Source organism: Cervus elaphus, chromosome 24 (genome assembly GCF_910594005.1).
Source record: "Cervus elaphus chromosome 24, mCerEla1.1, whole genome shotgun sequence".
Taxonomy (NCBI): Eukaryota; Metazoa; Chordata; class Mammalia; order Artiodactyla; family Cervidae; genus Cervus; species Cervus elaphus.
This window is the reverse complement of record NC_057838.1, coordinates 21702492-21714412: the sequence shown is the minus strand read 5'-3', so window position 1 is coordinate 21714412 and position 11921 is coordinate 21702492.

Here is an 11921-nt window from a genome sequence, read left to right as displayed (position 1 = left end):
AATGAGCTTACTTTATCACTAGTTTCTCTTAATGGGCTTAGAGCCTATAAATGATTGTGTTACTATAGTAACCACCTTAAAAGCCACATTGGGCTGTAAATGCAATAACAACACCTGTGTACCATCATTTTCTTTAGTAGTTATAATATTTTTGACCCAACAGAATAAAAGAACACACACACACAAAACAACCTATTGTTTCAATCTTGATTTCCTATTACATTCCTTTTTTTTCAGCCACTCTGAATTTGAAACAATGGTGTCATACAGAATATGGAAGGAAAATTCTTTTGATAACTTGGCTTCAGTTAACCATAAATAACCTCACATCATTGGTTTATAAGCAGAAGAAATCCCTAATTATTGTAAGGATTAAATTCCCAAAAGCATTAAAATAATAGATAAAAATATTTTCTTAAATACATTTTAGAACTTCTTGCAGTTATGAAAAACGACCTTAGTTATGCATCCATTTCTACTCAACACTAACGAGAGTCTGATGTAGTGAGGGTAAAACTATTGTGCTATGATGAAAATAACATAACTTGTTAGATATGCCCTGGGTTTTGAGTCAGAAAACAAGTCTGCCTTTACTATCTGCCCTCTGATTACAGTAAAATAATCGGAAATCTTAACCCTCATTTCTTTTATTTAAAAGATAAGAACAAGGAGCAAGGTATGGGGGGATAGTCAAAGATTGCTTGAAAAATCAATGTCTTCTCTAATACACAGGCAAAGTGATTTAAATTCATCCATTCGTAAGTCAGGAGGCTCTGAGTTGTGGTGAGGTTATTGGCAACTCCAGTTCTTGGTGGCTTAAACAAGGAAGACATGTCTTCCTTCATTCCCTAATGGGTTCTTTGTTCTTGCCTGGGGTAGGAGTGGGGTTGAGTTCATCTACTCTCTAGGACTAGGCTGACAGAGGTGTCACTATTTGGAATGGCAGCAGTGATGAAGGTTATGAAACAGAGCATGGAGAATCACATGCCAGCCTTTATATGCCTCATCCCCACAGTAATGCCTGGTATTACATTTCATTCGCCAGTGTAGGTCATCTGGCCATGCCCCACAGAAAGAGAAGAGGAGACTATGATGCTGTCACGTGACCAGGAAAAGAGATGGTCCAGACAGTAGTGAACATGCACAATGTTTTTTCCCACACGATTTAATACTTTCAGAAAAAAAAATATTTTGTGAATAAAGTGCAACATTTTAAACTAACATTTTGAATGCTATCTACATTTGAGGCACACTATCATGAAGATAGCCACATCTTCCAAGCTCTCTAATGCAAAATGTGTTCATCAAAATGAAGGGTCTTTCTCTGTTGTAGTAGAGACTTATAAAATAATAATAGTTCAATCAAGATGGAAGTTTATTTCTTCAAAATATGAAAATCTAGATTGGTCACCCAGGGCTGGCATAGTGAGTCTGTAATCTTCAGCAACTCCACATAGCTCTACTTTCTTAAATATAGTGCTTCTGTTTTATGGTCCTATATGATAACGCCTGTATTCAGGTTAGCAGGACAAAGGAAAAGGGGAGATGGAAACTCACATTTTTTTCCTTGATGGGTATAGCAAAGAAGTTATCCATATGATGTAAACTTCCACTATGTTGGTTGGAACTTAGTTCATGATCACTGATAACCCAGAGGGAAATGAGGAAATTGAGTCTTCGCTAGTCAAGTGAAAGTGTAAAGTGTTAGTTGCTCAGTCATGTCTGACTCTGCGATCGATCCCATGGAATGTAACCCACCAGGGTCCTCTGTCCATGGGATTCTCCAGGCAAGAATACAGGAGTGGGTTGCCATTCCCTTCTCCAGGGCATCTTCCCACCCAGGAATTGAACCCACGTCTCCTGCATTACAGGCAGATACTTTACCACTGAGCCTGTGAAATGTAAAATTATATTACTACAGAAGCGGAGAAAAGATGTGATTGTACAACAGGATGAAGCACAAGCCTAACTGTGTTCAAGATTCCCCGTGAAACACTCCAGCCCCATCATTCCAAGAACATGTACTGCAGATTCCCTTCCTTCACTCAGGGAGACTAGAAAATCCAGGTGGGGGACGCACTGACAGTTTCCAATTGTGAGACTTTTAATGATTCTTTTCTGGTTGGTCTTCTCTATTTCCTGGGATCTAAATTTTCCTGATTAAGAATCTTGTTCAAAAGCTATATCATCAAAAAAAAAAAAAAAAAGCTATATCATCAATACATTCTTCCATTTCCTCCCCAACACCTTATCTGCTTTTTTTATTTCTTTGAATTTCTCAAAGCTTAATTCACTTTTTTCACTTCGTCCTTGTATATGTCTTCCTGGGGATATTTTGATTGGCTTTATGACTCTTTGACAGATGATAGAAGGATTTAGGCAGAATTCTGGAAGGGAAGCTACCTGCTCCTTTCACATCAAGGATAGTTGAGTCCCTTGTCTAATAATATTAGCAGGATCATATGCCTTAAGTGGGCTTCCCTGGTGCTAAGTGGTAAAGAACCTTCCTGGCAATACAGGAGACCTGGGTTTAATCCCTGAGTCAGAAAGTTCTCCTGCAGAAGGAAATGGCAACCCACTCCAGTATTCCTGCCGGGGAAATCCCATGGACAGAGGATCCTGGAGGACTCCAGTCCATGAGGCCGCAAAGTTGGACACGACCGAGTGACTAACACACACACGCACGCGTATCCTTTAGGAACCTGGCTAACTTCACAAAATCCCAAGAAGAAGGAATTACCAATTCTAGAACCATTCTGTTGTTCTATCTTCTGTAAATATACAATTTACAATATACAATATATACAATATACAATCTGGATTTCAGGCAGATTCTTTACTGTTTAAGCCACTAGGAAAGGCCCAAAGTAGCTGAAGCTAGACTATTAAATTGTCATCCTTTTGGAGAGAACATTTCCCTGCCGATTTCTTTAATGCTCATTTATGTGGGTAACTTTTACCTCCGCACTCTTTCCCAAAAGATGTTAAGCTCCTGAGAGCAAAGACTTTTTTCAAATCTGTATACTCCCAGCTTCCCTTTCTTTCTCATCATTAACACCTATTGTTCTATTTACCACATGTACTAAATAGTTGTGGGTTTCCTGAGTATGGGTTGGAGAAAGCTGGGGATATTTCAAAAAGATAAATTGTGGCAAGATCTAAATCCATGATTCTGGGTTAAGTCTATGATTTAAATTGAATTTTAAAAGACCTAATAGTCTTTAGAATCTGCTGATGATAACTGCTTTCTCTCTTTTGGGACTGTGTGTACGTGTGTGTGTTACAGCATACATTGTAACTAAATATGGAAATACCTAGTATTGAGTTGGCCAAAAAGTTTGTTCCAACATAAGACGTTATGGAAAAACTCAAATGAACTTTTTGGCAAACCCAATGAACTGCTTAAAGCTCTTTGCTTTCTCTTCCTGGGTGTGCTCCACTGACACAGGGTTTTGTACCAGTTCTTTAAAAATCTATGTATTTTTAAATTTAGAAGTAAAATGTAACAAATTAAACTTCATTCAGTATTTCACAATGTGTTTAGATAAATATATTATGAACCTCTGGAAAATACTACTTACAATTAATTTCAAAGCATCATAATTTTAAAAGGCCACAATAATTAGGGAATGTCATATTGCTTTCTCTATAATGGTGGTTTAAAAAATATATATATATATAAAGATTGGTTGCTGGATACTGTCTTGAAGTTTTAAAAAATATTTCCTAACAATTAAAGCTGAAAATTTCAGATTCTTAGAGTCCTCAGTGAATTTCTTTTGGAGACAAGACACAGCAGGGAGCAACCTGGGACTTCGTAAATACATGACATTCTGAGATCATTAAGTTTTCATTGGAGAATTAAACATTAACCAATAAACCTGAAGGTAAACTGTGAGGAAAGGAAGAAGCCACTGTTTCTCTTCCATTTTAATAGAATTCTCTAACAAGACATTACAATTTGAAATGCTTTAATTTTAGATGGCCTTGTTAGTCACTGGAGATATCAAATACCAAATGCTAATTAGATCATAAGGTATAATAACTAGCTAGGTGGAAATGCCAAAATATTAAAGGTTATTTAGTCATCTAGAAAGGGGAATTTTCTGCCAGAAGACATATGATATACAGAAGTTCCTCCCAGAAGAAAAACGAAACTTAGTGTGGCTTAATTTATAATGAAAGATAGTTACCTTACGTTTACAGTGAGAAATCTGATATGTATAATCATAAATATTTAAGACAACAAATGACTGTGGCATGATTGGTATATATAATAGTAAGTTACTATTATTGGGACTTCCTTGGCAGTCCAGTGGCTAACGTTTCACCTTCCAGTGCAAGGGGTACAAGTCCGACCCCTCGCCAGGTGACTAAGATCCCATATGCCTCATGGCCAAAAATACAAAACATAAAACAGAAGCAATGTTGTAACAAATTCAGTAAAGACTTTAAAAATTGCCCACATCACAAAAATCTTTTTAAAATAGTAAGTTACTATTACTAATGTGCATATTTATTTATCTGCCTGCAATGCAGGAGAACTGGGTTCTCCCCTGGGTCAGGAAGATCCCCTGGAGAAGGGAATGGCTACCCACTCTAGTGTTCTTTTCTGGAGAACTCCATGGACAGAGGAGCCTGGTGGGTTACAGTCCATGGGGTCACAAAGAGTTGGACACGACTTAATGACTGACACTTAAATGTGAAAAGTCATCCAAATAAATATATGTGCAATAATTAAGTGAATGAGGGATATTTTTGAAATATTGTTTATGGATTCCAAGTAATTATTGTAATGTCAATAGAGACAAAGTTTATATAATCCAAGATTGCTTTAATCATGATTAGCTTTAATCAGTATTAGCTGAGTAATTTTAATAAGGAGTGTTTACAAGCTTATGTGCATTTAAATTATTCTTTAGAAGGTAATCTTACCTATTATAATATATTTAAACCTACTCTATTTACCTAGCACATACTTTTGTTAATGAGTCTGGAGACTTCCAATTTAATACAGTCATCAAAAGCCTTGCATGTACTGTTTTCTTTGCTAAATCTCACCTTAAATATGTGTGTATGCTTGTATGTACATTCATGGAGGGGAAAAATAGATGCCATTATGTGAAGTTGCACAACTTATCAGATGTGAAACCTAGAACAAGAGAAATATACTTAATTTTTCTAAGCCTCCGATTTCTCATTTGTAAAACAGGGATCATCATATTAGTAAGTCAAATTGTTGTTGTAAGAATTAACATGGTAATACATGTTAAGAACCAAGTCTCAAAGAGTAATTATTCACTGCTAGTTATTACTTTAATTGTATCATCATTATTACTCATCATCTAACACTTCAGTGACTTTTTGAAAATTAAAACAAAAGAAACCAGATTAAGAAAGGAAGCAGTCTTCATTGCAACTTACCAAACACTCGGGAAAATATGAAAACAAAGTAGGATGTCTAGGCGTTAAATAGATACCAGTGAATCGCATTGCATGAGTAGTCTAATTCCTCAACTATTATTATAAGGTCCAAGTTTGAAGTGGGGAGTGAATTATTATGGTCTACGTTTAGGGACAGGAACATCCAAAACATATTTGTCTTGTAAAACATAATATCACACAGAATAGTGTATCATGGATCCTTTGTCAACCCACAATCCAGTTGGAGGAAGTACAGAGCAGTATGCCCTCCTAAGGAAACTCTTTCTCAAGGATGATGCTGTTGAAGTGAGCTATCTCATCTCAATACAATGATATTAATAGAATCCAGGAGGGTCAAGGGCCACGTGTAGCTTTCAGCTGTCAGTTGCATCATACGATGGATATTGAAACAGGCAGCAAAGACAGGTAAGTCAGAAAGTGTTGACCTGAATGGGATTTCCCAGGCAAAAACACTGGAGTTGGTTGCCATTTCATTCTCCAGGGGATATTTCTGATCCAGGGATCAAACCCACATCTCCGGCACTGGCAGGCAGATTCTTCACCACCGAGCCACCAGGGAAGCCCCAAAGTGATCATCAGTACTGTCTAATTGATTCCATTTCCCCAAGAACTAAAAGTAGGAACAAAGAAATACATCATGCCCAGAACACAGGGGCTTCTCTGTTGGCTCAGAGGATCAAGAATCTGCCTGCAGTGAATGAGACCTGGCTTCCATCCCATGGTTGGGAAGATCTCCTGGAGAAGGGAATGGGCAACCCACTCTAGTTTTCTTGTCTGGAGAATTCCATGGACAGAGGTGCCTGGAAGGCTACATTCCATAGGCTTGCAAAGAGACAGACATGAATGAGTGACTAAGAATACGGCCGTGACACACACTGGCCTCCGATTTCTAGGGGGTCCCAGGCATCACACTGTTGAAGATGAGCTGCTGTTGTTTAGTCGCTAAGTCGTGTCTGACTCTTTTATAACCATAGAGTGTAGCCTGCCTGGATGCTCTGTACATGGGATTCTCTAGGCAAGAATACTGGAGTGGGTTGTCATTTCCTTCTCCAGGGGATCTTCCAAACCAGGGATGGAATTTGTGTCTCTTGCTTGGCAGGTGGATTTTACCATTGAGCCCACCCGGGAAGCCCAAAGGATGAGTATAAATTCTGTATTAGGTAGGGCAACCATAATGACCCCCAAAGCCTTAGGAAAGTTTCAAGGAAATTACTGGAGGTCTTGCCTACAAATGGAAGACTCATTTATAATTCATATCAAGACACCGAACCTAACAATAGAGGACTGTTCCTTAATGGTATTGAGATATAGGCTGAAGTCAATGCACTGTTACCCATTTGCAGGGCTACTGAGCCTTTCTGAGTCACAATCTGAGTCTAATTCAGAGATGATCACCAGTGTAATTTGTTGAAACTCAACATAAACAGATATAGGTGTATTTGTTTGAAATGTGTATTTTCAAAAACCAGATGTGAATGGGTAACTTTTCTTCTTCTCAAGAGAATAATACTGCTCTCGCATTGCTTTTGGTTCTTCTCACTTGCTTCCCACCTTTTTACATATATATGGTATTTTTTTGAGATGAGGCAGCAAATACCATACAAGAACCCCTTTCTGGACTCATTTTGATAAAGCACCTGGCTCTTCTGCCTAAAACAAAGCAAAACTAGATACAGTGGACAAAACCACATGCCTGTGTCTTCGCCACATGGTCAGTACTGAAATCAGATTGATTATATTGCTTGCAGCCAAAGATGGAGAAGTTCTACGCAGTCAGCAAAAACAAGACCTGGAGCTGACTGTGGCTCGGATCATGAAACCCTTATTGCCAAATTCAGACTTAAATTGAAGAAAGTAGGGAAAACCACTAGACCATTCAGGTATGACCTAAATCAACTCCCTTATGATTATACAGTGGAAGTGACAAATAAATTCAAGGGATTAGATCTGATAGACCGAGTGCCTGAAGAACTATGGATGGAGGTTCATGACACTGTACAGGAGACAGGGATCAAGACCATCCCCAAGGGAAAAAAAATGCAAAAAGGCAAAATGGCTGTCTAAGGAGGCCTTACAAATAGCTGATAAAAGAGAAGTGAAAGGCAAAGAAGAAAAGGAAAGATATACCCATTTGAATGTAGAGTTTCAAAGAATAGCAAGGAGAGATAAGAAAGCCTTCCTCAGTGATAAACGCAAAGAAACTGAGGAAAACAAAAGAAAGGGAAAGACTAGAGATCTCTTCAAGAAAATCAGAGATACCAAGGGAACATTTCATGCAAAGGTGGGCACAATAAAGGACAGAAATGGTATGAACCTAACAGAAGCAAAAGATATTAAGAAGAGGTGGCAAGAATACACAGAAGGACTATACAAAAAAGATCTTAATGACCCAGATATCCACAATGGTGGTTATCCATAATCACAATGGTGTGATCACTAACCCAGAGCCAGGCATCCTGGAATGTGAAATCAAGTGGGCCTTAGGAAGCATCACTACGAACAAAGCTAGGAGGTGATGGAATTTCAGTTGAGCTATTTCAAATCCTAAAAGATCATGCTATAGAAGTGCTGCACTCAATATGCCAGCAAATTTGGAAAACTCAGCAATGGCCACGGGAGTGGAAAAGGTCAGTTTTCATTCCAATCCCAAAGAAAGGCAGTGCCAAAAAATGTTCAAACTATCACACATTTGCACTCACCTCACACATTAGCAAAGAAGTGCTCAAAGTTCTCCAAGCCATGCTTAAACATTACATGAACTGTGACCTTCCAGATGTTCAGACTGGATTTAGGAAAGGCAGAGAAACCAGAGTCAAGTTGCCAACATCTGTTGGATCATCAAAAAAGCAAGAAAATTCCAGATAAATATCTACTTCTGCTTTATTGATTATGCCAAAGCCTTTGGCTGTGTGGATCACAACAAACTGTGGAAAATTCTTCAAGAAATGGGAATACCAGAGCACCTAACATGCCTCCAGAGGAATCTGTATGCAGGTCAGGAAGCAATAGTTAGAACCAGCCACGGAACAACAGACCGTTTCAAATTGGGAAAGGAGTATGTCAAGGCTGTATATTGTCACCCTGCTTATTTAACTTCTATGCAGAGTACATCATGAGAAATGCTGGGCTGGATGAAGCACAAGCTGGAATCAAAATTGCCAGAAGAAATATAAATAACCTCAGATACGCAAATGACACCACCCTTACTGCAGAAAGTGAAGTGGAACTGAAGAGCCTTTTGATCAAAGTGAAAGAGGAGAGTGAAAAAATTGGCTTAAACTCAACATTCAAAAAACTAAGATCATGGCATCTGGTCCCATCACTTTATGGCAAATAGATGGGTAAACAGTGGAAACAGTGACAGAATTTATTTTCTTGGGCTCCAAAATCACTGCAGATGGTGACTGCACCTGTGAAATTAAAAGACATGTGCTCCTTGGAAGAAAAGTTATGACCAACCTAGACAGCATATTAAAAAGCAGAGACATTACTTTGATAACAAAGGTCCATCTAGTCAAAGCTATGGTTTTTCCAGTAGTCATGTATGAATCTGAGAGTTGGACTATAAAGAAAGTTGAGGACCAAAGAATTGATGCTTTTGAACTGTGGTGTTGGAGAAGACTCTCGAGGGTCCCTTGGACTGCAAGGAGATCCAACCAGACCATCCTAAAGGAAATCAGTCCTGAATATTCACTGGAAGGACTGATGCTGAAGCTGAAACTCCAATACTTTGGCCACCTGATGCGAAGAACTGACTCACTGGAAAAGATCCTGATGCTGGGAAAGATTGAAGGCGAGAGGAGAAGGGGATGACAGAGGATGAGATGGTTGGATGGCATCACTGATTTGATGGACATGAGTTTGAGCAAGCTCCAGGAGTTGGTGATGGACAGGGATGCCTGGCGTGCTCCAGTCCATGGGGTGGCAAAGAGGCAGACATGACTTAGCAACTGAGCATGCATGCAGATGTGATACTAAAGTTGAGTCTTGAAGAAATGTGTGGGTAATGTATACATCCAATCCTGAAGGGAAGGTTAGGTCTATCGACGTCTATAAGTGAACACACACACACACACACACACACACACATGAACTTCAGCTAGACAGAAAACTTCATCTCTATCATTTAACCCGTCCATTATGCTATCAGGCAGGGCAGCTAAGCATGTGCTTGTGCAAATGGGCTTGGTAATATAAACAACTTAATTGAAATGGCTGGTCCCAAGAAACTCATTGAGGAAGGATGATGCTTCCTGGTGGAGTTCAAGATGGCATAAAATGTATCAATGTTAAATCCTTGACATATGCAACTCTGTTCCCCTTGGTTTACAGCTCTTTTAGGAGAGGCAATACCCATTTGCTTTTATCATTCCTCTGAAACTGCATTAGAGAAATTACAGGGTATTATCAAGATAAGAAAATAATTGCATTTTAATTTGACATGAGAGTTTCTTTAGAGAATAAAGTGGAAATCAGATCAAGAGAGTAGGATAAGCACACATCTACCTTTGTCCCACACCAAATCAAGGGACAGCAAGGGTGCTTCAGAGAAATCTAAATCTGTTAGAAAGCTGGTCAGCAGAAAAGGAACGTAGGAGTGCCATTCTGGGAAATTTCGAACATATAAAGCCTAATTTTCAGGATGAAAGTGTGAAAGTGTTAGTCACTCAGTCATGTCCGACTCTTTGCGACGCCATGGACTGTAGTTCATCAGGCTCCTCTGTCCATGGGATTTTCCAGGCACGAATACTAGAGTGGTTTGCCATTCCCTTCCCCAGGGGATCTTCCCGATCCAGGGATCACACCCAGGTCTCTCGAATTTCGGGCAGATTCTTTTATTGTCTGAGCTGCCAGGGAAGCCTTTTCCTGATAATGAATTATACCTTTGAATAAATGGAATTTTAAAACATCTGAGCTGAAATGGTGTGCAGGGATGCTAAACAAAGAAGCATGGCTGATGTCAGGGAATCTCCAAGTACAGAATGTGAAGGAATTCAAAGGAAGGAACCCAGGGGGCCTTCTGGGAGGCTTCTGCAGGGCAGCATTCAGAGAAAACGGACTTTCTGGACACTGCCAGCATCTTATTTGTATTCATCTGCAGGCTCCAGGGGCTAGTGTGCTGTGACTAATGCAGGGAGTGTTCGTTTTCTCATTGGATTAGCAGGGTAGTCCTATGGAGCCTCCCACACCCACCAACTCTCATACCACAGCTAAAATCACTGAGGACAAGTCATTGTCATCAGATCGAACATCTTCAGAATGAATCAGGAATTCTAAGATGCAAATATGAGCAAACAGCTGGTAATTACCAAACTCAGAATGCCAACATGATGATAAGGGGGCATCTAAGAAAATAAAGGAACACCAAGAGAAAGAGTTGATAGAGTAAACAGAACAATTCAAAGTGAGCTTACTGCATATTCAAACAGCTAGTGAAAGAATATTGCCTCTCTGAAAGAAGAAATTATAGGATCTTATAATATAAAAATGGAACCATTGAAATAAAAAATTAGACAGATGGTTTAACAGGGGAAAAAAAGCTGGAGAATGAAGTAATGATCTGGAAATCTGAGCCCAGTGATCAGCTCTAAATGAAGTATAAAAGAAACAAATAACTGAAAAATAGGACAAAAAATGTAGAAACATAGAAAGCACTTTCTAAAATTCCAACTCCTATAAGTTTCAAAAAGAAAGAACAGAAAAATATAATGAAATACAGTTTTTCTATGGTTTAGAAGATCATGAGACAATCTTAAAAGTACCCATGGAATAGGGAAAAGAAATGACCACTTTGAAATATTCGAGAAAAGATCAGAATGTGATTAATCTTAAGAAAAACATATATTGCAATTTTCAAGTTTTGAGTACAAATTTGTTTGAAAGTAGAGTAAAAAAAAATAAAGACAAACTATGACAGAAATATGAAGGCAAAATTAAGATAATTCCACATATTCTACATCTAATAAGCTTTACTGTCTGGTCCACAAGTTTCTCTTTAAAATTATTTAGTATTTTCTTATGGCAAAAAAATTGTTTTTTTTTTAATTCAACGAATAATTTTTAAAAGTGACATAGTATGCTTATTTTTAAAAGACTAATATTCATAAATTAACAGAAATTACAAACTTGAAACTTTAACACTTATGATAAAAAATTATGTATTAACCCTAAACTATGTGTGCTAAGTTGCTTCAGTCATGTCCAACTCTTTGTTACCCTATGGACTGTAGCCCTCCAGGCTCCTCTGTCCACGGATTCTCCATGCAAGAGTACTGGAGTGGGTTGCCATGCCCTCCTCCGGGGATTTTCCCTACCCAGGGATCGAACCTGTGTCTCCTGCAGCTCCTGCACTGAAGGCGGAGTCTGCCACTGAGCCACTGGGTAGCTAAACTCTAAAGCCATACCCCAACTCTAAAGTACGGGAGTGGCTAAATATTCTTTCAAAATGCTTTGATTGATCAACCAACACAACTGTT